The sequence below is a fragment of the Mus pahari genome, chromosome 2 (assembly GCF_900095145.1).
Source record: "Mus pahari chromosome 2, PAHARI_EIJ_v1.1, whole genome shotgun sequence".
Lineage (NCBI taxonomy): Eukaryota > Metazoa > Chordata > Mammalia > Rodentia > Muridae > Mus > Mus pahari.
In genome coordinates this window covers 111,756,165-111,780,457 of record NC_034591.1, presented here as the reverse complement: position 1 = coordinate 111,780,457, position 24,293 = coordinate 111,756,165, and the positions used below count along the sequence as shown (strand labels likewise).

General features: G+C 43.1%; 1 pseudogene; it reads left to right on the top strand.

Annotated features, from left to right (window-relative positions):
* Nucleotides 1–4,754: 4,754 nt before the first annotated feature.
* LOC110316874 lies at nucleotides 4,755–8,550 on the top strand (annotated as a pseudogene).
* The last annotated feature ends 15,743 nt before the right edge of the window (nucleotides 8,551–24,293 follow it).

Below are 24,293 nucleotides of genomic sequence, written 5' to 3'. Positions count from 1 at the left end.
ACACTGACCAAATTGTGAAGAAAAATAGAAAAATTCAGAACTGCGGTTAAAGTCTTCAGCAGACCTCCCTCAGTTATGAGAAGGTCAGTTAAACAGAAAGCTCAGCCCAGGCACAGAACTCAACACCACCATCCACCAACTGGATCTAATTGATTTTTCTAAGACATTCCATCAGGTACATGAAAGAACGAATCCCTTTCAAGTGCACATGGAATATTCACCAAGACAGACTATGTCCCAGGTCATAAGTCAAACAATAACAAGTGTGAAAGAGTCACAGTGGGAAGTATGTTCTTAGCCAGGGACCATAGTAAAGTAGAAAGGAGACAAGGTCTCTCAGCACTTGGGAATTAAACAGTCCGCTTTAGTAAGCCACAGGTGGACAGGAAGTCAGACAGGAAGCTAGAAAATAACTTTAACTAAAAGAAAAATAGAAAGAAGGCATAAAAAGGTTCATGGGACACAACAAAAGCAAGAAAAATGGTCTCCAATTAATAAAGTGAGCTTCAATTTTAATGAACTAAAGAAGCAAGATAAATCCAAAGCAAAGAAAAAAAAGGGGAATTGACAAAGGGTAGAACGTAATGAAATTGAAAACAGAAACTAAGAGAAAAACAAGAAGAAAAAAAAACGACCCTTTCATATGAGCGAAGAAATGGATTCACTAGTAAAACTAAGAAACTGAAAAAAGAAGACAAAAGATTAGCAGTGTCAAGAATAAGATGGACAGACACCAGTGCTGAGTCCTTTACAGAAGCTAAGTGTATGGTAAGGGAACTGTGACAGCCACTTTCTCTGTACAGATGGTAGTTCAACCACTAACGTCTGTATAAAGAAGAAATGGACCAATCTCTTGTTCACCCTTGTCAGAACAGATAATAACAAAAGTCCTAAACTACTGAAGGTACTTAATTAGTAGCTTTAATATTTCAGAATAGTCCACAGCTCCAGATAGCTTGACTAGCAAATTTGACCAAACATTTTGATGGTGGTGGTGGTGGTGGTGGTGGTTGTGATGGTGATGATGATGATGATGATGATACCAATTCTATAAATGTCCTTCAGAAAGTAGAATAGAGAGTAAAGAGCATTTCCTCACTTAGTTGGCATTGGCCTGATACTTAAATCAAGCAAAAGTCTCAAACCAGAAACCTACAGGCCAATATCAAAAACATGGGTGTATAAATCATCAATTAGCAAAAAAAAAAAAAAAAAATCCAGTATCAGATAAAATGGTAGTATATCATGACCAGGTAGGATTTGTCTCAGGAATGTGATACTGGTTCAATATTTGACAATCAGTCGGTGTAGTCTACCGTATTTGCAGTCCGAGTAAGAAAAATAAAACTCATTTTAAGTTCAACAAAAAAGTTCAACAATATAAGAACAATTGAAGACGGGTGCCTGTGTCTGTAATCCCAACACAGACTGGGGCAGAAGGATCTGGTCTACATAGTGAGACCCTGCCCCAGCATAAAAGGAGGCGGGGGGGGCACCTGTGAAAAAGAATTATAGGCAACTTTATACTTAATGGTAAGAGACTCTCCCTGGTGACCTAGAACAGAGTAAAGTCACTGGTATTCAACATTGCACTAAATGATTTTGTAAGCTGGGCTTGGTGGCGCATGCCTTTAATCCCAGCACTCGGGAGGCAGAGACAGGCAGATTTCTGAGTTTGAGGCCAGCCTGGTCTACAAAGTGAGTTCCAGGACAGCCAGAGCTATACAGAGAAACCCTGTCTCGAACCGTCCCCCCCCCAAAAAAAAAAGATTCAATTATAATGATTTTGTAAAAGGAAAAAAAAACTGTCATTTTTATAGCTAGATGACGTTCTTATCATATAGAAAATCCCAAAGGAATCTGTGTAAATTATTCTGGTATTAATAAGTGAATTTTAAATGCTTACAGGATGTAAAAACTTTAAAAATTGACCTACTGCTATACATTACTATAAAATGGTAAACTAAAAAATAATTAAATGCCACTTAAAATATTTTCAAACATAAATAATGTATATTGTTGTGGTTTCAATATGAAATGTCCCACAGGCTCATGTGCTGAACACTTGGTTCCCATCTGCTGGAGGTGTTTTGGGGGTTTCTGGAGACTTTAGGAGACAGGGTCTAACTGGAGGAAATAGGTCCCCGATGGCATAGCCTATAACCTACCCTGTCCCCTCATTCTATTTCTTTGCTTCCTGAACATGATAAGGTGAACAGCCTCCTTCCCCACATGTTCTGTGACTTTAATATTCTTCCCAAGCCCATGTATTCTGTGAACTGATCCCTGTGAAATGATGAGCCAAAATATGTCCTGTATGTCAACTGGGATCATTTGGGAGGAATGAAGCTTCATTGAGAAAATGCCTGCATAGGATTGTCCTGAAAACAAACCCTTAGGGCATTTTCTTGATTTATGATTGATGTGGGAAGACCCAGCCCATTGTGAGTGGTGACACTACCGGTCAGGTGGCCCTAGGTTCTATACAAATCCAGGCTGGGAAAAGCATAAGGAGAATTCTGTAAGCAGTGTTCCTCCATGGCCTCTGCATCAGCTCCCGCCTCCAGGTTCCTGTTTCATGGCCACTTTCATTTTGCTTCACTGATGCCCACCATCTCTGTGTTACCTCCCATGGCAGGGAACAGAGGAGAGTGTTACTGTCCCTTCTTAGAAAACACTAATACAGTCTTACAGCTCCACTCTCCTGATTTACGTTTCTCCACCTCCACACTCCATGACACTGGGGATTTGGCTTCAGTACATCCCCTGTATAAGAGTGGACATGATTATAAATGAATACAAGCAGTGTGTTCATACACAAAAGATTTGACATTTTAAAATACCGATGGTTAACAAAATTTACACAGTATAGCTCAATAAGGACATTCTAAATTTTACATATAAAGGCAAAGAAACAAGAATAACTAGATTGCTTTTGAGAGAGGCCAATGGGTAGGAAGAAACAGTAAGTCCAATCCCCAAACTTCCGTAGCTGTAGTAATTGATAGTGTGTAGTACTGGCAGAAGGCTAGACACAGACCAGGGAACAGGGTACAGAACCTGGAAACAGATCCACACGAATAAGCCCAAGTGATTCTGACAGAGTGGAAAAGCAATTACAAGAAGGAAAGGTAGCTGGTTTTGATTGAGTGTGCTGAAAGATGATCGATACAAGGAGGGAAAACTTAAATCCCATGCATTAGCTAGAAATGAGAGATAAATCAGGGAGCCAAAATAAAAGTATCTAAGGGCAAAATCATATTTTATAGAGAGGGGGAAAGATCTTAGGAATTTTTCTTACTCTTGGCACCAAAAGTTATATGATCTATAAATATAAAAACCTTTGAGTAAATTAGACTTCATCAAAAATAAAAATATTTGCTCTGCAAAATACCTGACAAAGGATGAAAAAACAAAGAACTGAGAGAAAATATTTGAAAGACATATATCCAACAAAGGACTAGTCTCTAGATAAGGAGGAGGAGGAGGAGGAGGAGGAGGAGGAGAAGAAGAAGAAGAAGAAGAAGAAGAAGAAGAAGAAGAAGAAGAAGAAGAAGAAGAAGAGAAAAAAAGCCACTTTTCAAATGCAGCAGCTTTACAATGACAATAAGCCAATTCAAAAATTGAAAAAGAACATATAAACAGTTTTTTTTTCCTTCTTCTTCTCTAAAGAAACTATCCTGGTGGCAAAGAAAGACATGAAAACACATTCCCCGTCACCAGCTGTGATGGAGGTGCTCGTTAAAGCCAAAATAAGAAATCATTACAGACCCATTGGAACAACTAAAGTAGAAAATGGTGATTGTACCATGTGTCAGAGATGTGCAAACTTCAATCACTTGTCCATTACCGATACGACTTTAAGGTAGCACAGACTCTGGAAGACAATCTGTAACTTTCCCAAGTGTTTATACTGTTGTCATCCCATTATTTAATACCATTGAGATGAGATACAGTAGAAACGATGAGCAGGCAATCACATGCCCAGAGTTAAAGCTAGGGGGCATGTAGGAGAAAAGGGGCCCTGGCTAGGAAAATGCCCTACATCTATCTTCTTGGGCCAATGTGAGTATCATTGTTGCGATATTTTAGCAAATCTTGCAAAGTTTTACCAGTAAGGATTGGGAATAAAGAGTACACAGGGTTTCTGAGGATGTGGTTTAGTCAGTTAAGTGCTTGTCACGCATGCATGAGAGCCTGAGTTCAGAGCCTCAGCACCCACAGGGACGTGTTCCTATCATCCCAGCTCTACAGAGGAAAAGGCAGGAGGAGGGATCCTGCCAGTCTCTGGCCATCCAGCCTAGCCAATGGGTGAGCTTCAGTATCAGCGAAAAGACCCTCCCTCAAAAAAGAAAAGTGGAGAGTAATGTACCTGATGTCATCCTCTGACTTCCATGAGTATACAACATATCTGTGTACACACGCACGCACACACACACACACACACACACACACACACACCATAGAATCCCTTAGACCTTTCTGGTCTGTTTCTTACAATACCATGTGACTTAGTAATTATTTCAAAATAAGAAATTAAATTTTTTAGGATACATGTTATTTTTCTCTCTTTTGGGTCTCCTGCCAAGAATGCCTTGTAATTCTATGAACTTCTATGTGATTAAACACTACTACTTAATAGTAGCCTATTGAATGCTTGATTTTGATTTATGAAAAGTGAAGGATTACTTTAGTGTTTAGTTTTCTACTAGGGAAGGCACCTGCCAGGCAACCTCTAATGTCTGGAGGGAGTTATGCCGGTAAACACATTGTACTGTGCTCTCTTTCTTAACTATATAGTTTTCCATGTCTCCTAGTGGTGTGTTGCTCCAGCTATATTTAAAATACTCATGGTTTTTCCTCATGGTCATTAACTGAGTTTGTTGGACGTGAGTTTATTTAGCCCTGTGTTGTATAGAAATTCCAAATTGCATGTACAATATACCTAGCCTACAGCTTTCTAACTGAACTCGCTCAGGTTGTATGTGTTGTGGCTTAAATGAGTTATTCCTTACTGTTTTGCTAAGCATATAGTCACATGATCCCAAAAAGAGTCTGCCTAGACACTGACTCTTCGTTGTTAACACTGAATTATGATTTCACCAGACAGAGGGAAGATGCTGGGTAGATAGTCTGGAAGCTCTTTTGCTCTGCCAACCGACCACAACAGACAGAAATCTGAAGACATTGGTCTTAGGTTCTCTATTTTGAATAGGACTATTCCTAGCTTAGCTCAGAATCAGGAAGTCCAGATTGAGGTTGCCAGTAAGTGCAAGTCTTTACTTTGGAGCAGAAGGAGACCAGATACATGGCACACCAGCTCCACAAACAGCAATGCGCATGTTAATAACATTTGATTCTGCCTGGCATTCATATCCAGGCAGAGGGTCTTCTTACCTCAGCTCAAGGACACATGGTTAAGAGGAACGCATTTTCATTGCCCACAGAACAAAGTGGCCTCTGTCCACCTGCCAGCGCCATTCGCATTAGAGAGGGACTCTCTCGGATTGCTTAGGAATGATGGAGAGTGGGTCTCTCATCCAAGAAACGAAATGATACCTGCAGGTGAGTCCAGAGTCTGAATCCTCAAAGCGGGGACTTAGGAAAGCATTTGAGAGGATCAGGTTTAAGCAAAACAATCCTTTAAGAAGAAATTCCATTCAAGATCTCGTTTTTTAAAACAGGAAATTAAACAGCCTGTACAAGGCCGACTCAGAGTAGTAGCTCCCTTTCGCCCAACTGTTTGCCACATGAAATCCTTTGTGGGTCATCTTTATATTGAAAAATGTTTCAATTAGATGGTGGCAACCACAGCTCCTTTAAAGAGTATCACTCAGACCTTAGGCAAAATGACCATTTGGGAGCCTTACCGGAACTGTGGTCACTTTAATAAGCCTTGAACTTCACTCCTCCTGGGATATTAGGTCCTTTGTTAAATCCAGAGACTTATTCTCCTGGTTCCTGTAGCAGCGGACTAGACCAGATACAGAATCTGAGTTCTTTCAAGGCCCTGGTTAAGTTAACGCAGTTTATTAAAATTATTTGAGCCCATTCAGAAAGTTGAGTTCATGCAGCCAGCATCGGTTGGCACACTTTCCAGATGTTTTTATTTTTAAGCTTTCATTAAGTGACTATCGGCAGAACAGCTGACACTATATAAATGCAACAAGATTTGAAACCCCACCCAGTAAATACCTCTTTCAATTGCTTTCAACAAAGCCTTTTCCACAACTGAATTACACATTGTTCTCTCTGAACCCAAGAAGAAAGACGCAATACACATCCTCCAAAATTCTTGCCAGGGCAGAATGTTGGTGCAAACTCCTTTTGAAGCATTTAATAGTGAATGCTTAAAATTAATCTGATTTTACTGGAATGTTCTTTCTATGTGCAAAAAAAAAAAAAAAAAAGAGGCGGGATTTGGGAAAAAGTGTTGAACCCTGTCAGGTCTTCACATGTTTTATTCAGAAAGATGCATGGGGGAAGTGTTGGAGCCTATCAAGGGACATCATGGCTGGTGGTGAGGGGGACAAGATGGTGAAAAGGACCAAGTGGAGCTGGAAGAGATAAGGTCGGGCTAATGTAGACCAGACAGTGTTGAGCCTTGCAACCCCTTGGAAGCTTTAGCATTCAACCGTGAATATGAGGGGGAAGTCGGAGCATATGAACAGCAAGACACACAACAGAACGTGGAGTCGGTGTTCCTGGAACCACAGAGCTGCAAGTGGGAATCAGGGAAGCAAACAGATGCTGGGGACTCAGCCAACAATGTGCACCACACTCAACTTTCCCACAGTCAATGACAGGGAAGGGGAAGGGAGGAGAGGGGAGGGGAAGGGAGGAGGAGGGAGGGGAGGGGAATAGAGGAGAGGAGAGGGAAGAAAAAACAGAAAAGAAAAGAAAAGAAAAAAACAAAGAAAAGAAAGGAAAAGAAAAGCAAGGCAAGACAGTATTGTTTTGAAAGCAGAAACACACACACACACACACACAGAAGGGTGGAGTGGGGAGAACATTTGCATCTCTAGTACCCCTGTAGCCATGACAAAGTGAACAAGCACAGAAATAAGACTGAAGGATCAAGTGCTTTGATCAGGCTAATCATTGTTTTCAAGTGAGGGTCACCCTGAGGAGTTCAGACTGCTCAAGAATATGATTCTAGGCTCCATCTGTCCAGTATTTCAAGTAACAGTCAGATTTGGCAGTTAACTGAGTCTACAATTCTTACATAAAATATGTTAAACATCTGTCCCTGATCAACTTAAACATCACTCCCTTCATTGCATCTAATGCTGGCCCGTCAGCATAGAATTTAACAAGTGGGAGGGGTTTTCCCATCCCGTCTTAAGATTATTATTTTGTTCTGAGAGTGTCATGATGCTGCAAAAAGATGTGCCTAAGCTTCTGCTGGGTCTCTGTAGCATAATCATTCTTTCAGGACTAAAAGGAGAAGGGTGTAATCATTATTCCATGTCCTCTTAGGCCGATATCATCAACTTGGGAGCCACGTGGGATGGATTTGGCCCAATTCCTGTTAAATGTACGTCTACATTGTTTGCAGCTCATGGATTAAAGATAATTCTTTTTGTCAGCCAGGGCACCATGAAACTCATCTTCCATGAAAGAATGAACTCCTGTCAGTCTGAGCGTGCTAAGTGATATGGAGCTTTTACCCAGGTGTCACTCACAGCCCCAGAATAGCCCTGTAGGAAAGGTCTCTCTACACAGAGTAGAAAATACTGCCTGGTACTTACATTCCGAGCATCAGATACTGGATGGGGCTCTTTGCATGCCATTGTCGATTGTCAAGTCCTATAGCCACGTGACCCTAGATAATGTACTTAGTGTCTTTGAGCCTCGCTTTCTAATCTGCAATATAGAACATCACAGGTTATAAGAATTCAGTGAAGATACTCCCTAACAGTCACAGAGGCTTCATGCTTCAACCGGGCTTGACACCTCTGACCCCAACAGGCCACTCAGAGCCCTCTACCACTTTGTAGCCCTGCTGTTGCTGTAACGGCCATGTCCCCTCACAGATGTATTGGAACTACCATCAGGACTCAGAGGCTCCCATCAACAGTCAGATCAAGCTGGAGCCATATGCTTCCTCTGTCTTCCTGTCTGTGTCTTATTACTTCAACCTTGAAGAACTTTGCCAAATACCTTCTCCACCATCTCATGAACAGAAGAGACACGCTGGGAAACTGATAAAGTTGTAGCACCAACCAGGTGGCCAATCTTTCCACAGAACCTCAAGAGTCCAGACCAGGATGTCTGAGAGTGTGGGCTGAGCAAAAGGGAGTGTGTGCTGCACTTGGAGAGGAGAGAGGAGAATGAATCTGTCACTGCTGGAACTGCACACCCTGGCCACTGAGAAAAATGATCCGTCTTAGGGGACTTCACTGCAACTCCTTACCCAAACCGGCTGGAGAAATCCATCAAAGAAGTGGGTGAACTAGTAACCGACCTGGCCAAGAGAGGAGCCCTAGACCTGGCATGGAATCTCTCCTGGACAGACACACCCTGAGACACAGAGATAATGAAAGCTAAGCTGACGTTCCCAGAGCCATGGAGTGACTTCACTGGGGACATGCATGCATGTCAGGGATGCCTTGACCTTTTCTGGTTCCCACCAAAACATCTGCGTGAGTTCTTTAATTTGTACCATTCCTTCAAACAGAGAAATTGAAAGAAAAAAATGAGTTCTAAGTACTTAGAACCACATAGGCTCACCATAAGTACTAAGCCTGTAGCCTGTTAATAACTGTCCAACAAAGTTCTCAGAGAACACCATCATGTTCTTCATGCTATAGTTTAGGGGAAAGAGAAGATAAATGGTGGCAGTAATGCTTATAAATAAGATTAATAAGTGGACTAGGTAATTACACGTGTTAGCATGTGTTAGCATGTGTACTAACATTGCAGATGGATTTTCTTTGTATAAATGTATCTTTTTAAACCAGATACTACCATGGCTCATGTCTGTAACTTCGGCACTCAGGAGGCTGAGGCAGGAAGGCCAGCTGGGGCTACATGAATTCCAGACGAACTTGGGCTACACAGTAAAATCGGTTAATTGATTAGTTATTACACTTACTAATGCCATCTACATTTTAAATAAGTCTCTCTCTCCCCTTTGTCTCTCCACATGTACACGAGAATCCTTTCCTTCAAAAACCATTGGTTTACAGAAGAAATTTTAAAAGGGAGAAGTGCAAAATGTTGGCACTGCAACCAGAAATTCCATTTAGATGGACGTCAGCAAAGACATCACTTGTCAAAGAAAAAAAAAATAGATATACATCTAGACTCCATCCTCTCTGGTCCTTTCTACCTGTTTGATTTTTGGGTGAGTTGCTTAGCTCTTAGAGTCTAGCGTTTTGTGTCTGTGATGTCACTATACTGCTAGTCTTCCCTGTACTGGTCAAGCTAAGCTACCCTATGCCACCAAAAAACTCCTCACAGAACTGGTGACTTGACACACTAAGCACTTTACTTCCTGGTGCTGTTCCTGGACACCCTTAGACGAGCAACTTTCCCTGTTGCTGTAATAAAATGCCCTAACGAAAGCAACTTCCCTTGGTTCACAGTTCAAGAGCACAGCCAACCATGGCAGCAGGGACTTAGGGCAGCTGGTCACACTGCATCCACCGTCGGGAAGCTTAGTGTAGTGGCTATTCCTGGTTGTCAACTTGACTATATTTGAAATGAACTACAATCCAGAATTGGAAGGCTCACCAGTGAACCTAACCTGGAGACTGGGAGATAGAAGTTTCTGATCTGGATCTTGGTATGGAGATCTTGAGACACAGTGGTGATTGAATCCAGAAGATTAAGACAGGGAGATCTCCGAGTCCAAGNTCATCTGGGATTAAAGGTGTGGTGNNACACACCTTTAATCTGGGCTACACCTTCTGCTGGNGACCATATAAGGACATTGGAAGAAGGGAGTCTGGCTCTCGCTCTTTNGCCTTCTTNCGGTGTGGGACTCAGCAACTGCTAGATCCTTGGACTTCCATTCACAGCTACTACTGAACCATTGTTGGGATTTGGACTGCAGACTGTAAGTCATCAATAAATTCCTTTACTATATAGAGACTATCTGCAAGTTCTGTGACTCTAGTGAACCCTGACTAATACACTTAGGTTCCTGAATGTTCTCGCTCAGCTCATTTTCTTTTCTTTACTCGGTCCAGAACCCCAGGTCATGCAATGGCGCCACCCACAACTGAGATGGTTCTTCTCACTGCAGCTAACTTAACCTAAATCATCCCACCCAGGCATGCCCAGAACTATTAAGAGTGTGAAAAGCTAACAGAGATGGGTGAAAGGTAGTTAGCTTTCAGTTTACAGGAATTCTGAATATTTTCTCTGGGTCTGCGTTGTCACGGGAAGCTGACAGTCATTGGACATCATCCTGTGCCAGGTCCTGGGTAGGTTCACACCATTTCTCATTTCATCACCAAAAGAAACCCTGTTCTCTAGACAAGACAAATGGAGCCCAGAGTGAGGCTAGGCTTCTGATGAGGTCTTTATGAGCTCAGGGCCTGAGCTGCCACTGAGTCTTCTCAGCATGCTGTTAGGGAGTGAGAATCACCCGGGACAAGCCTAGCATTCAAATTTCAATGCTCTCTTTACTATCTCCACAGGTGGCACCTCTGTCTTGTCCACTGTCCCCAGTCAAGATTTCAGTCTCTCCCATTTAGAAAATGCACATATTGCTCCACAATCTTACAAACCTACAACCACCCTTTCAGAAACCTGGGACTTAGAATAGAAACCAAAACTACGTTCCCCCCACCCCACCCTGAACTAAATAATGTATAGAAATTCTGTTTACTTAGTGACTGCATATGAAAATATTTAAGGACCAAAACTGTAGTATCATGGAACTGCAGGTGAAGGTAACCTCCTGCTTGGTCTTATGACTAGAATAAGAATAGAATTGAAAGCATTCTCCCAAGAAACTTTCCATCCAGTTCTGGAATGAGGATGGAGATATTAAATTGTCTTCATGGTTCCGTGCCATCTGACTCTGAACTTGAGCAGCCAAGGATCATACTTCTGGAAGAACAATGGGAGTGAACAGCTTCTGTAATTTTCACACTATCTCCTATGTATCTTTTGCTTCCTTCACACAAATAAAGTCTTGGCTGGTAAGGATACTCAGTAGATAAAGACAGCATTGTTCAGATGCTTAAAATGGGCCAAGCAAGAAGAACCTTAGTGTGTTCTTTTAAAGCATATCATTGGATAAAACAGGTAATTAGCTGTGATAATGGAAATATAAGCAGGGCCTAATTAGCAGAGCTCATCGTTATTATCTCTTAGTGCAAACAGCAAACATTGGGAATTTAGCGATCACACCTGTGTGTGTAATCTCTTAGTTGATTTTGGCCCAACAGTCTCAGTGGTAGTCAGAAAACAGTTAAGGGCTGTCACGTTGATGCAGTTTTTGTACTTGTGCCATTTCTAGCATGCCAAGGAAAACACGGATGTAAGCTGGGAGAGGGAGGGCTCTGTGTTAGTCAGAGTCATTGTTACCTGACATCTGTGATCCGTAAGTCCCCACAATCTTGTAGGAGCAACCCTTCATCCTGTGCCAGAGAGAAGAGGCTCCGTTCTTCAGTCACTTGCAGTCTGGCTCTCACAACCATCTGCCTGCCTTACCTTCTCTGCGGAGACCTGCTACGGCTTACTTCCTCTACTTCTAACAGCCGCTGCCTTGCTGAAGCCTATCAGAGCATCCACAGAGTCTCTGCCTTTTCCTTCTTGACCACACTAGGACCTCTCTGCTGACCACTCCTCCCAGAAAATGTCTCCCTGTTCTCAGATTCCCTTCTCTCGGTTTCCTTTCCATCTTTGTCCTATCATTCCCTATCATCTGGATTGTTCCAGTGCCTTCCTGATGTTTCTCCTTGAACTCATTTTCCTACTCCATCCCCGGTCGACCCTATTCCAATCCATCCAAATGTGATTTTTGTCTCAGTGGTGTTCCTTATGTTCCAGGCTTGTGTCTTACAAACACATTCGGAATGTGAGACAATCACAGTGGAATATAATCCAGGGGTGGGTTAGCCCCTCCAAAGCTGAGTGATGAGATAGTGGACACTGTCGTAGATCTGTGTGAAGGCCACAGTGAATAACAAAAGACTCTCCCGAAGAAATTTTCAGGAACAGGGGTTCTTACAGATATGGTAGGCAGAAGGCTCCCCGGTCCTAAATAAGACTGCTACCTCATTTGGGTTGAAGTTAGTATATGGCTAAGCACAGGCAGGCAGGCCCAGTAGTTCCCTGACTCAAGAATAGTAGAAAAGCCCTTGGCATATCTGTGTACTTCCTCAACAGTCTGTCTTGGTTCTTGTTTTATTAGGAAATCCTTATGGAGCGTTCTGTCTCTCTTCATAGGACGGAGGCCAATTCCCATTGGCCCAGGCTGGTGAGGCACTCCCTGATAATTAAACATACTCTTCCAAAACCTTTCTCCAACCACAAGCCAACTTGACTCTTCAAGTCCCAGCCTTCTATCATTTTTCAAAGATATATTCTATGGATTTGTTGATAGTTTCATACATGTGCATCCTTATCATCTCTTCCCTTGCTCCCCCTCCCAGACCCTTCCTGACACCCCCAAAGCATTCCTCCCCTATATTTATATATCTTTATTATAGCTCACAGAGTCCATTTAATGTTGCCTGCATATACATGGATATGGGCCATCAAATGGAGCACAGGAAACCTGTAGTTGACCATACACCATCAAGAAAAATGGTTTCCCCTCTCCCCAGCAGCCATCAACTATATTAACTCCCCAGCTTAGGGTACAGCCTTATGCTAGCCTTCATTCCTGCAAATAGGACCAGCTATAAAATAACACATTATCTGCCCTTAGGGATGTACTCCCTAAAAACTATACAAATCACTCTCTTGTCAAATTGTTAGCAAAACACGAATGGCATCATCATTGTAGCTTCATGGGATACTGGGAGATAGAATTATTTGGATTGGTCATTGTTGGTGGACAAATGAGCCGTTGCCAAGGAAGAAAGGAAATTCACCTGTTGAAAAACCTAGGGCCGGAGATTGGCTCCATTAGTAGAACGTTTGTGTGGCACACACAAGGCCCTCGTTCCCATCCTCAGTATGACAGGAAAGGGCCTATAATCCAAGCATTGGAAGGTAGAGTCTGGAGGATGAGAAGTTCAAGGTCATCTCCAGCTACATAGCAAGTTCAAAGGCAAATTAGGGTAAATGAAACCCTGTCAAAGGAAGGAAGGAGGGAAGGAGGGAAGGAGGGAAGGAGGGATGGAGGGACAGAGGGAGGGAGGACAGGGAGGGAGTCTCTAACATCCAAATGGTCTTTTGCTAAAGAGGTGGACTTTCATGATGAAAGACTTTCAGAGGCAGAGTCTATTAACACTGTCCCAAATCCTCAGTAGACACTGGTTTATCGATTCCCTTTCAATATGACATTAAGGTGAAGGAGCTGCCAGGTTAGAAGAGGAAGGGTACTGCCAAGAAAAGCAGAGCTTCTGGGCCAGGAGTAATGGGACATCAGATATATACTTAATCATTTCAAGGGGAAAAGAAGGGAGAGAGTAGTGGCCCTGGTCTGTTCTCCTGCCCCTTTGAACTGGGGGAAGTTGGGATATCATGAGCGTGAAGGGAATATGTTTCTAAAGGCCAAATCATCTTCTATTGTGGTGCAAGACATCAGTTGATGTGGCTTGACTAGCTATGAACGTTCAGTTGAACAAAACCCACCAAAGAAACCAGCTTCGAGCTGTCAAGATGATATCTCTGTTAGCCCAATTGATGACTATGTCATGGCGAGCTTCCTGGAGGTGGGGACAAAGCCTGCTTTGTGCATCACCGGATCCTGGCAGCCCTGGAAGAATTCGTTTGATTTCATAAGTGAGTGGGCGGCATGGTCAGAAACCCTGCACAGCACATGGCGGAGATAGTCACAATGGAGAAGGCAGGGACTCCCCAAAGCAACAACAACAATGTGGTGTGGTGAGCAAGAGAGTCTGCGGATCTGGACAGAGGGACAGAGGCACTCCGGAGCACTTTCCATGCTGGCGATGGCTTCACAAACCACTGTATATTTTTCACACAGGTGTAGGAGACAGACCTTTCATTGGTTTTCATTTCCGAATTTCCCAAGTTTTTCTTCGATGCTTCATAAACTATGGCAGGATAAACATATAAACTGGAATTGATTAAACTCATCAGTTAAGCAAATTAAAGTGGAAGAAGGAAAAAAAAAAAAAACAACCCGTTGCCTGGCGGACAGTAAATGATACACAAAACAATCTCATGAGTTATTGGCAACTTTTTTTGGTCCCCGTTGTTTTGTGCTTTGAATTAAACAAGTCTAAATGTTTGCACAATTCTTTCAGAAATGTGGCGAGCACATGCGTAAGGTCGAGAAAAGCTTTCTTCTCAGTGAGTGGTGGCAATCTGTTAATGAGATATTTACGGTGTCGGCATCGTCATTCCAGATTTGTCACAGCCCATTTCAGATCCACCTGGATTTTGCATCATAGAACCACTGGAATGTGTAAATATTTCTCACCAGCATGACCAAAGCCTGTATTGGATCGAACCCATATAAATCTTTTTCTTTATGAGAAGGTCATGTGTGTTTTCTGTCAGATGGCTTTTGATTTCCTCATAGACATCCTGTCACGCTGATGCTCACTTGACATGCATTAGTCACCATTAGAATGAGGGACGAACTCTGTGTGTAATGGGGGGGGGGACATATATGTGTGCAAAGCCTGTGTTCATGTGAGTGCAGAGGCCAGGGACCAACATCAGGTGATTTCCTCAATCACTTCTATACCTTATATTTTTGGACAGTCTTTCATTGAACCTGGAACTCACAGATCGGCTAGACTGGCTGGCCAGGGAGCTCCTTAGCCCCTCTAGCCTCTGCCTCCCCAAACCTGAGTTACAGGCATATCATCACAAACAGCTTCTACCTGAGTGTTGGAGCCAAACTTGGGTGTTCATACTTGTGCGGTAAGCACTTTACTGATAGAGCCATCTTCCAGGCCTGAATCTTGTTTTTAATTTTTTTTATTTATCTATCTTTTGAAATACTGGGAACTGAGGCCAGGAATTATACATACTAAAAAAGCAATCTACCACCAAGCTTATCCCCAGCACTTAAAACAACAAACAACAGCAGTGACAACAACCAAATCACTAACTGATTGATTGATTGATTGATTGATTTTTAAAAACCACCTTTATTTTGAGACAAGTTGCTAGGGCAGACCTCGAGTTGGTCATCTTCCTGCCTCAGACTCTGAAGTGCCTGTGTGAAGGGAGGGCTGCTGGTCTCCCTCTGGCTGCTCTGTGTGTGGGCTGCTATAAAAGTTCAGCCCAGGGTTCCTGACTAGGCCACTGATCCTGATCGCTATTGTTGGGGTGGGGGTGGGGTGGGGGCGGCATCATTAGCGGGAGTAGATCCCTTTGCTAAAGAGCCTCATCTCCCAGGGGTACCTTGAGGGATGTGCTGAAGGGAGCCCATCTGCCGCACCCCCTCCCCCCATATGGCCAGACAGTGACATAGAACCTAAAAGTTCAGGTGCTATGCCACACAGCAGAACAAAACCTGATCACTCATACCCAGAGCTCAGAAGGCCAGTCTCCAAAGCAGGCCTTCCTCTGCCTGTCTGCCTGCCTCCCTCTTTTGCATTCTCCTGAAAACTTGAAGTCCCTCAGGAAGTCTCTTGCACAATAGTCCCCAGAGCGGGTTCCCATGAGGGTCCCAACAGTCCAGGGACTCTCATCAGCCTGTATGCTCCCCAGCCATTCTGCTGTTCAGTCATGGCTAAGTCAGGCTCCATTCTTACCCATGGATCATCTTCAGAGTCAGTAGCTGCTCCCACCTGGGTCACCTATCCGCTGTGGGCTGTGTAGGAATTCTTTTCAGATTAGGTGGACATGAAAAGGCTGTGATGTGGTCTTTTCTTTCTGCCTCCAGCCACCTTGTCTTTTGACACAGGAGGCACATGTATCCATGCCTCGCGATAGCAAATCCATATCTACAGACAATGCCAATCATCTCTCCAGGCCTTGACTGTCAACTCAAAATCCTCCTGCCTCAGCCTCTTTTGCTGTGGGATTACAGGTGTGTGCTCCACCACATTTGACTGTTACTTTTTCCTTTAGTTCATCATTGTCTTAATCCACTCAGGCTGCCACAACACACCACAGACCATACAGCTCTAGGAGCAGGGATAGAAAGCACACAATGTGGCTCATATAGTTCTGGAGGCTGGAGTAGATCTGGACTCTCAGCTACCTCTCCGGCACCATGTCTGCCTGTGAACTGCCATGCTTCCCACCGTTGATGATAATGGACCAAATCACTGAACTGTAAGCCAACCCCAATGAAATGTTTTCCTTTATAAGAGTTGCCATGATGACACTGTCTCTTCACAGCACTAAAACCCTAAGAGACACTCTGGTGGTTTTCTTGCCATTGTTCACTGAAGAATATCATTATACGTGTGTCCTCTGTATCATTTCCATCTTAAAATAAGCACATTCTACTTCATATTCTGTTGCTGTGATAAAACACTGACCAAAAACAACTTGGAGCAAAAGGACTTATTTGGCTTACAAGTGACAGTCTATTATCCTCAAGAGAAGCTAGGACAAGACCAAGGCAGGAATCAGAGGTTGTGGAGAAACACTGCTTACTGGCCTAGAAAATGCCCCACAGGCTGCCCTATAGGCCACGCGGATGGTGGTAATTCCTCAATGGAGCTTCCGTCTTCCCAGGTAATTCTGGTTTGTATCAAGTTAACAGAAAACTATCCAACACGATGTCTTATTAATGTGTTACATAGTAGGTTAAAAAAAGGGGGGGGAAGGAGGGAGGGAGGGGGAGGGAGGGAGGGAGGAAGGAAGGAAGGAAGGAAGGAAGGAAGGAAGGAAGGAAGGAAGGAAGGAAGCAAGCAAGCAAGCAAGCAAGCAAGCAAACAAACATCACCGTAAAGTCTATATACTATTGTTTTTGTCCATTCATTCATACCTATGTACTCTTTACCAATGATATTTCTAGGATTTACAACTCTCTATAAAGATATAGTTGGCTAGCCTCAAACCATTTTTTTTTTTTTTTTACATTTACTTTTGGCCATTTTGAGACAGGCTCTCTTGTAGCCAGCACTGACTTTGAACTCACTCTCCTTGCTCCCTCACCCAAGGGCTGAGTTTACAGGTTTAACTTGATTACTAACCATGCTTGGTTTATGCAGTGTTGGAGATCAAACCCAGAGCTTTTTGCACGCTGGGCCAGTGTTCTACCAACTGACCTACATCCCCAGATTCATAAAGGTATATTCAACAGTGTCAACTGAACACACTGGCTCATAAGTTAAGGGCTTTGCATCTTATGACAACATGAGTGGTCCCACCCGAATCCTTAGTCTTCTACCGAACTACGGCAGGCTCTTCCTCTTCTTACTTGAGCTAGGGGCCTTAGCTGAGCTGCCCCGGCCTCTGGCGCCATTCCAGAGGGAGGCCATTACTGCTTTCCTGTGTCGAGGGAGCTTTCATTTCTGATAAATGATGGTGGCTGCAATTGGGAAATCCATGCCCAACTTTTGGCCACCAGCTACAGGTTCACTGCCTCAAAGTGACTGCCTGCAGTTCACAGACACAATTGAACATGAGTAGTGGGCTTCTCTGGCACTGCCCAGGGCACACTAGAGACCTGACTTGGAGTCTTAATCCTCACTTAATCTTTTCTATAATAATTTTCATTCTTTATCCGAAGACAGCTATTTCTTTCTGTTCTGTTTTTTGATCCACAGATTTGATTTTCTTTTTCCCTTTCAGAAAGAGGGCAATCCACAGTTCAAGGTTAGGGGTGGGGGTGGGGAGGGTGTGGAAGCTTTAATAAGCTATCTCTGTCTGTTTAAATATTAGATTGGTTTTCAGCATTTGGGTTGGGTTTTTCCTTCCCAGTAACAATCCTGGCTTGGGTTACTTTTAATTTACCTAGTATCACAAATAATTTTTTATTCATACTAGTACTATAAATAATTATTTTATGCACTGTCATTCAGTGTTTAATAACTTCAGGTGTGTGTGCATGTGTGCATGTATTCACGTGTGCATGTGTATGTGTGTGTGTGTGTGTGTGTGTGTGGTGTGTTTGTGTGCGTGTGTGTACACACGGGCATACATGTGTGTTCTAAGCACTTACATAAGGCAAGAAAAGGACAGCAGTAAATGATGCAAAAGCAGACACCATTTGATTCTGGCCTCAAGGCACTAAGATCCATATTTCTCACAATGTGATTGTAATCAGGAAAAGGATTCCATGAGCAAGTCAATTTTAAAAATGCTGTAGCCAATTACCCCTCTTGCCTCTGCAGGACTGCTCAGAACCTACAATCTGTTAAGGCGTACTGTGAATCTCCACAAGGAGGATAAAATGCAGTGTTTCTTAAAGTGTTTTGGCTGTAAGCTCTGTGCTTTAGAATGATAGAACTTCACAGGACAGATGTCTTATGAATCGTCATCCAGGGAATGATGGCTTAGGGGCTGGTGGAGGTCAGAGATATTGAAAAATAACCATAATTGTGGTATTTTGTGAATACAGCACCAAGCCAGGCTCAATAGAGAGTGTGAAAGGGAGCTTGTATCCTTTTGATGTGGGTAGGAGAGGCACTGAAGCAGTCAATGGAAAGACTGGGCAGAGCCTTGCACATAGATTTGTGAGAAAAGTTGTTGGCTTATACATAAAAAGGATGTGTATTCAACATAAGACAATGTCTACAATCACAGTTTAATAGTTATGCTTTTTTCCTTGTACACATCAATGATCCCGTTGGTAAATAACTCCTGATTAGACTGGGTTGATCGCCATCTGTGTGCTGAACTCTGAGGCCTGTGAGTGTGCTGAGAAAATGGAAAGGGGATTTAGCAAACACAATGGACTTATGCATCTTGAGACTGAGTCCCTGTCCTGGGTTATGTAGTTGATTCCAGAGATGTCATAAGAAATTTTAGGAGAAGGATACAAAAGACCAGAGATGGGGGGTTGTGATAAAACCATGAAAACTGGGAACAATTTGAGGAAACTGTAGTATTTTGAAAATATGTCCTAAAACAACAACAGAAAAGTAGCATTATTTCACATTTTGGAAAATGCTTGCTGAGTGTCCGCAGAGAAGGCAGGTGGAGTCTAACAGCTGTCCCTGCCTTGAGTCTCTTACAATGCCGTGTGCCCTGAGGCCCTGGGAAAATCCTAAGAGAACAAGAGTGAAAGACCAGTAATGTTTTAGTGTTGCCATAAAACAAGTCTTTTTCTCATGACCCACACTGAACATCTGCTGTAGCAGACTTGACATGCTGAGCTAAATCGGGTAGACTAGCTCACAGCTCCTCACAGCAATCCTGTGTAGGTAGTCTATGTGTTGAATGTTTATGTAGCCCCTAAATGCAGATGTTAAGATCCTAATTTTTGATGTGATGGTTTTAGTTCGGAGAGTGGGACCACAGGCCATAATCAAATCAAAAGTAGATTAGTTCCATGACACAAAGGCCCATACAGGGAGGTCTCTTGACCTCTTCATGACATGGAAAAATAGCAAAAGTTGACATCTTCATCAGAAAAAGAAAAGAAAAAAAGAAGCCTCATCATACAGGAGTCTAACTAAGATTGCCAGGTTCTGGACTATGGGAAATATATCCCATTGTTTATAACCCATGTAGATAGATGATAGGCCAGGATAGGGCCGGGATCCATGGTCAGAAAGCCATGATGGACATCACTAACTCTAGTGTCTGGGGCTTCTGATCCAGTCCTCCTCTTGTATTCTAACCTTTATCTTTTCCAGAGTAGACCGCACTCCAATCATCTTATTCTCCTGTCACAAATTCTGCAGATCCAAACTACTAACAACTTGTAGAATCATACAGTTGGAAGACAATCAAAAGCCCCTCCACAGTCTTCTCTTATAGGAAAGCTGAGTCTCTGAGGAAAACTACCACTTGCAAGGGACTCCTTAACACAGCAGACAGAAACTCAGTCTCCTGCTATTGAGTTGCCATTCTCCCATGATACCAAGGGACTTTGAATTCCATGATTTTGCAAAGATTTTTAGTGTCACAGAAATATGGCAGCCTTTCCCACATAGCATTTACATTTTACCACTACCCAACAATGTCTGTCCTCCACAAGGATAAAAGTTGTAATTGTAAAGATCTTGAAGTTAGCTATTGAGGGTTCACTGTTTTGGTTTCTTACAAGGGGGACTATTTGCCTTCATCACTGTGGTATCCAGACCCCAACACCAAGTAGACATTTAATACATGGCAATTGAATGAGTAAAATATGGATACCTCTGACCCCTTCACTCAACCTCTGCATGGTTTTTTAAAGTCTTATCTTCAGAAAGGTCTTGTGACTTTGCATCAGCACCAATGAAGTCTATAGCAAAAATAATCCTTGAGGGTCTAGAAAGATAGTTCTGTGGGTAAAGTGCTGGCTACACAAACTTGAGGACCTAAGTTCAGATACCCAGAACCCCCACAAAGCCAAGCATGGTAGCATGCATGTCTGTAATCCCAGCTTTCCTACAAAGAGATGGGAGATAGAGACAAGAGGATCCTGGGAAATTCACTGGCCGGGTAACCTAGCACACACGGTGAAAAACCAGCAAAGACTCCATCTCAAACAAGGTAGAAAGTAAAAACTCTGTAGATTGTATACTCAAATATAAACACAATCACTGCATGCACATAAACACACACTCATGCCCATGTGCTTGCATGCAAACCATTGACATTCTATGTGGTAAAGCAGTTTCGTATTCTGGTTTTTATTTCACTTTCTAATCCCTGCTCCTGCCCATAGCCTCCACCATTCCCACTCCGCCCCCACACACACACTCCCCACACCCCACCCCTGCTTCCCAATTCCCAATCCTGCCTTCAGGAAAGGAGGAAAACTGAAAACAAGAACAAGAAAATGAAGATAAAGTGCCTTGTAGTGAATGCCTCAGACTCCAAAGCCAGAAAACCCTTCCCCTCCGATTGCTATATCTCAGGCCTTTTTGATTTTTTTTTTTTTTAAATCAAGGGGGAAACTAAGAAATGAATCTCCCTTTCAACTGTTTTCAGAAGTCATGAGGTTACATCTCTGGAAGGAGAAAAATGTTCCAACCCTCTGGGAGTCAGGCACAAAGAAAGGCTTCCTCCTAGATAGGATGCACCTGCTTACTGAACAGGTTCTGTCTCCTGCATCTGGGGATGAGGGGTTTAACCAGCCAGGGAGTGCAGCTGTTTACTTTAGAAAAAAATGCTTACACTGTAAATACCCCATGGTATTGTGCCTGGTGTATGAAAATTCCAGTTCCAGAGAAAATACATAAATCTGACCTTGATGGGGCTAGCCCAGTCAGCCCCGTGCTCAGCAAATGCTCAGTATTTTCTCTGTGGAAGCAGATGGCGTTGCCCTGTGGACTTTGGAATCTTGTCTCCTTTTTTTCTTTCTTTCTTTCTTTCTTTCTTTCTTTCTTTCTTTCTTTCTTTTTTTTAAGTCCTTCATTTCTCAGAATAATTGAGAGCAAGCCAGTTCCTCCAGGTGCCTTGAGAACAATGAAAAAACTATTAGTCACCTGGGAAATTTCCTCTTTATTTTTAAACAAGACCCCATGGAATGAACTGCTTCAAGCAGCTTTTGCACTATCGGTGAATGAGGTGATTTTATGGTCCTACATAATGAACCAGATTCAGTGGATATGGTTATCCTGTTTCATGAAACAGGAGTGTGTTAGATACCTTTTTTTCTCTTTCTTTGAGCAACTTAAGGAAAGAGAGGTGTATTTCTGTTCAAAGTTGAAAGAATACAGTTCATCATATGGCTTGGCCCTTGCGGCCCATAGGTAGCTAGAAACACTGTGGCAGGAGACATGAAGCACATGCAGTTAGACCCAACCAGAGATGGGCTATCACCTTAAAGCCTACCCCTATTGGTGTGTGTCTAGCAGTTAGGCCATATGTACCAAAAGTTCCATCACATACCAAATAGCACCCTCAGTTAGGGACCTCCTATTCACATACCACATAAGCCTGGAAGGGACATTTGAGATCCAAACAGGAGAGGCCTTCACCAACCAGAAACTGGAGTTCTAAATAAATAAAACAACAATCAGTAAAGTTGCAGGATCATAATGAAAACCTCTGTAACAAGGATCGTGGGTTGAGTTCTTCTCAGCCACCTAATCACAATCTCAGCTGGAAAGTGGATTAAAGTAGGGTCTCTTTGTTCCAATAATACTCCAAATCAAAATTCAAACTGAAAGTCAGTCAACCCTAAACCAAAAGACCCAACTAATTACTCAAACCTTTGCTGTTCTGACAGTTTCCTTCTTTATAACCCCTTCCCTTTGTTACTTTAATTTCTTCCCCCTCAAAAAAAAAAAAAAAGAATAGTTGTAATTTATGGCGAGGAGGAGTAACTGATTGCTGCTGGCAAGTTAACTGAAGGGGCCAATTGTTCCATAAGGCAAGAATCAGAAGGCTTGGAGCCATTCACCCGAAAAGACTGATGTGTGAAAGGGCAAAACATGGTCCCTCCATTGTGTGACCCAGAGTGTTCCTATTTGCTTCCAAATTCCTCAAGGTAGCCTGGTGTGCTGTAGGCCAAGCCCTGGGGACAGTGCAGAAAACCAGAGGTGTGTGCTCCACACTCCCATCAGGGTCAGCTTCCTGGCCACAAAGGCTGCCTGTTCACTGTTGTTGGCATGGTCAAGACCTTTTACGTGATTATCAAGACATGCAACAAACCACCCACTTTGCTCTATGCTGTGTATCTTGAATGGCCCCAGGCCCCACTGTGTTCCAGCTAGGAATGAGGTCAGGAAGACACATGGGATGCCCTCCCTGAAACCCACCTGACATACCTGACACCTGAAACACACCTGACACTCTGAAGTGTTTCTAGGAACCCAGGCTTTGTGTATATTGTATGTGTTTCACCAACCCTAATGGTGTGGTATCACTGCAGACCACAGCTGTGTTTTGCCAAAATTTGCCTGCTTTTTCCTACAGACTCACACCAACATTCTCCCGCTGTGCCAGCCACCACGGTCACCTATAGATAAGGACTCACATAAACCAGGGACAAGATTCTGCCTACAAGAAAGAGCCTGCTCTTCTTCAGGTTTTGTCATCTGATCTGAAACCACGTTGTGTGTCCTTCTATGTTTACTTGGCTTTGCTATAACAAAATACCAGAGGCTGGGTATTGTATAAGGAGGTGGTTCACTTAGCTCACATTTCTAGAGTATTAAGAACATCACTCAAACCTCATGAGGACCTCAACTGGTAGAATCACATGCTAGCAAGAGAGAGGTCAGCCAGCATGGTAAGTAGCCAAAGGCCTGGGCACAAGGAGCCTCAATGTTTCATAACCACCTGCTCTCTGAACAGAAAACCTGATCTTGTGATAATCACATTAATTCCTCCCATGGTAACCTAATCACCTTTACTGACCCACCTCATCAAGGTATTCTACCTGGAAATACTCTCTTGCTATGTTGGTAACTAAACTTCCAACACAGATCTTCTCAGATGTTCCAACTCACAGGACATCTATATTTTTGAGACAGAGTTTCCCACTGGCCTAGAACTCATTGACCAGTGAGCCCAAGGTATCTGTCTCCTTCCCAGTGTTGGGATTACAACTGTGCACCACTGTGTCCAGATTTTCATTGTTGGTGTTTTGGTTTTTTGACACAGAGTTTTATTTTTTTTTTCTTGTAGCCCTGGCTGTCCTGGAACTCACTCTGTAAACCAGGCTGGCCTTGAGCTCAGAGAACTACCTGCCTCTGCCTCCTGAGGGCTGGGATTCAAGGTAGGCACTGTGACCTCCATGATCTGGCTCTCCCAGATTCTTTTTTAGATGTGGATTCTGGGGATCGAACTCAGGTCCTTGTGCTTGCAAAGCAGGCACCAGCGAGCCATCTCCTGGCCCTACATCTCTTTTCTTAATGAATCTTTCATCTGCCAAAGTCTCTAAGTTGATTCCAATAATGCCCTGAGAAGACCCCAGCCTCTCAGTCAGGGAGAACCAACCTGGCTCTGGTCTCCACTAAGGGTTACCCTATCACAGTAGGTCCCTAAATTAACAACATCCATTTTCTTTTTTTTTTTTAATTTATTTATTTATTATTATTTTCTTTATTTACATTTCAAATGCTATCCTGAAAGTTCCCTATACGCCCCCCCCGCCCCTGCTCCCCTACCCACCCACT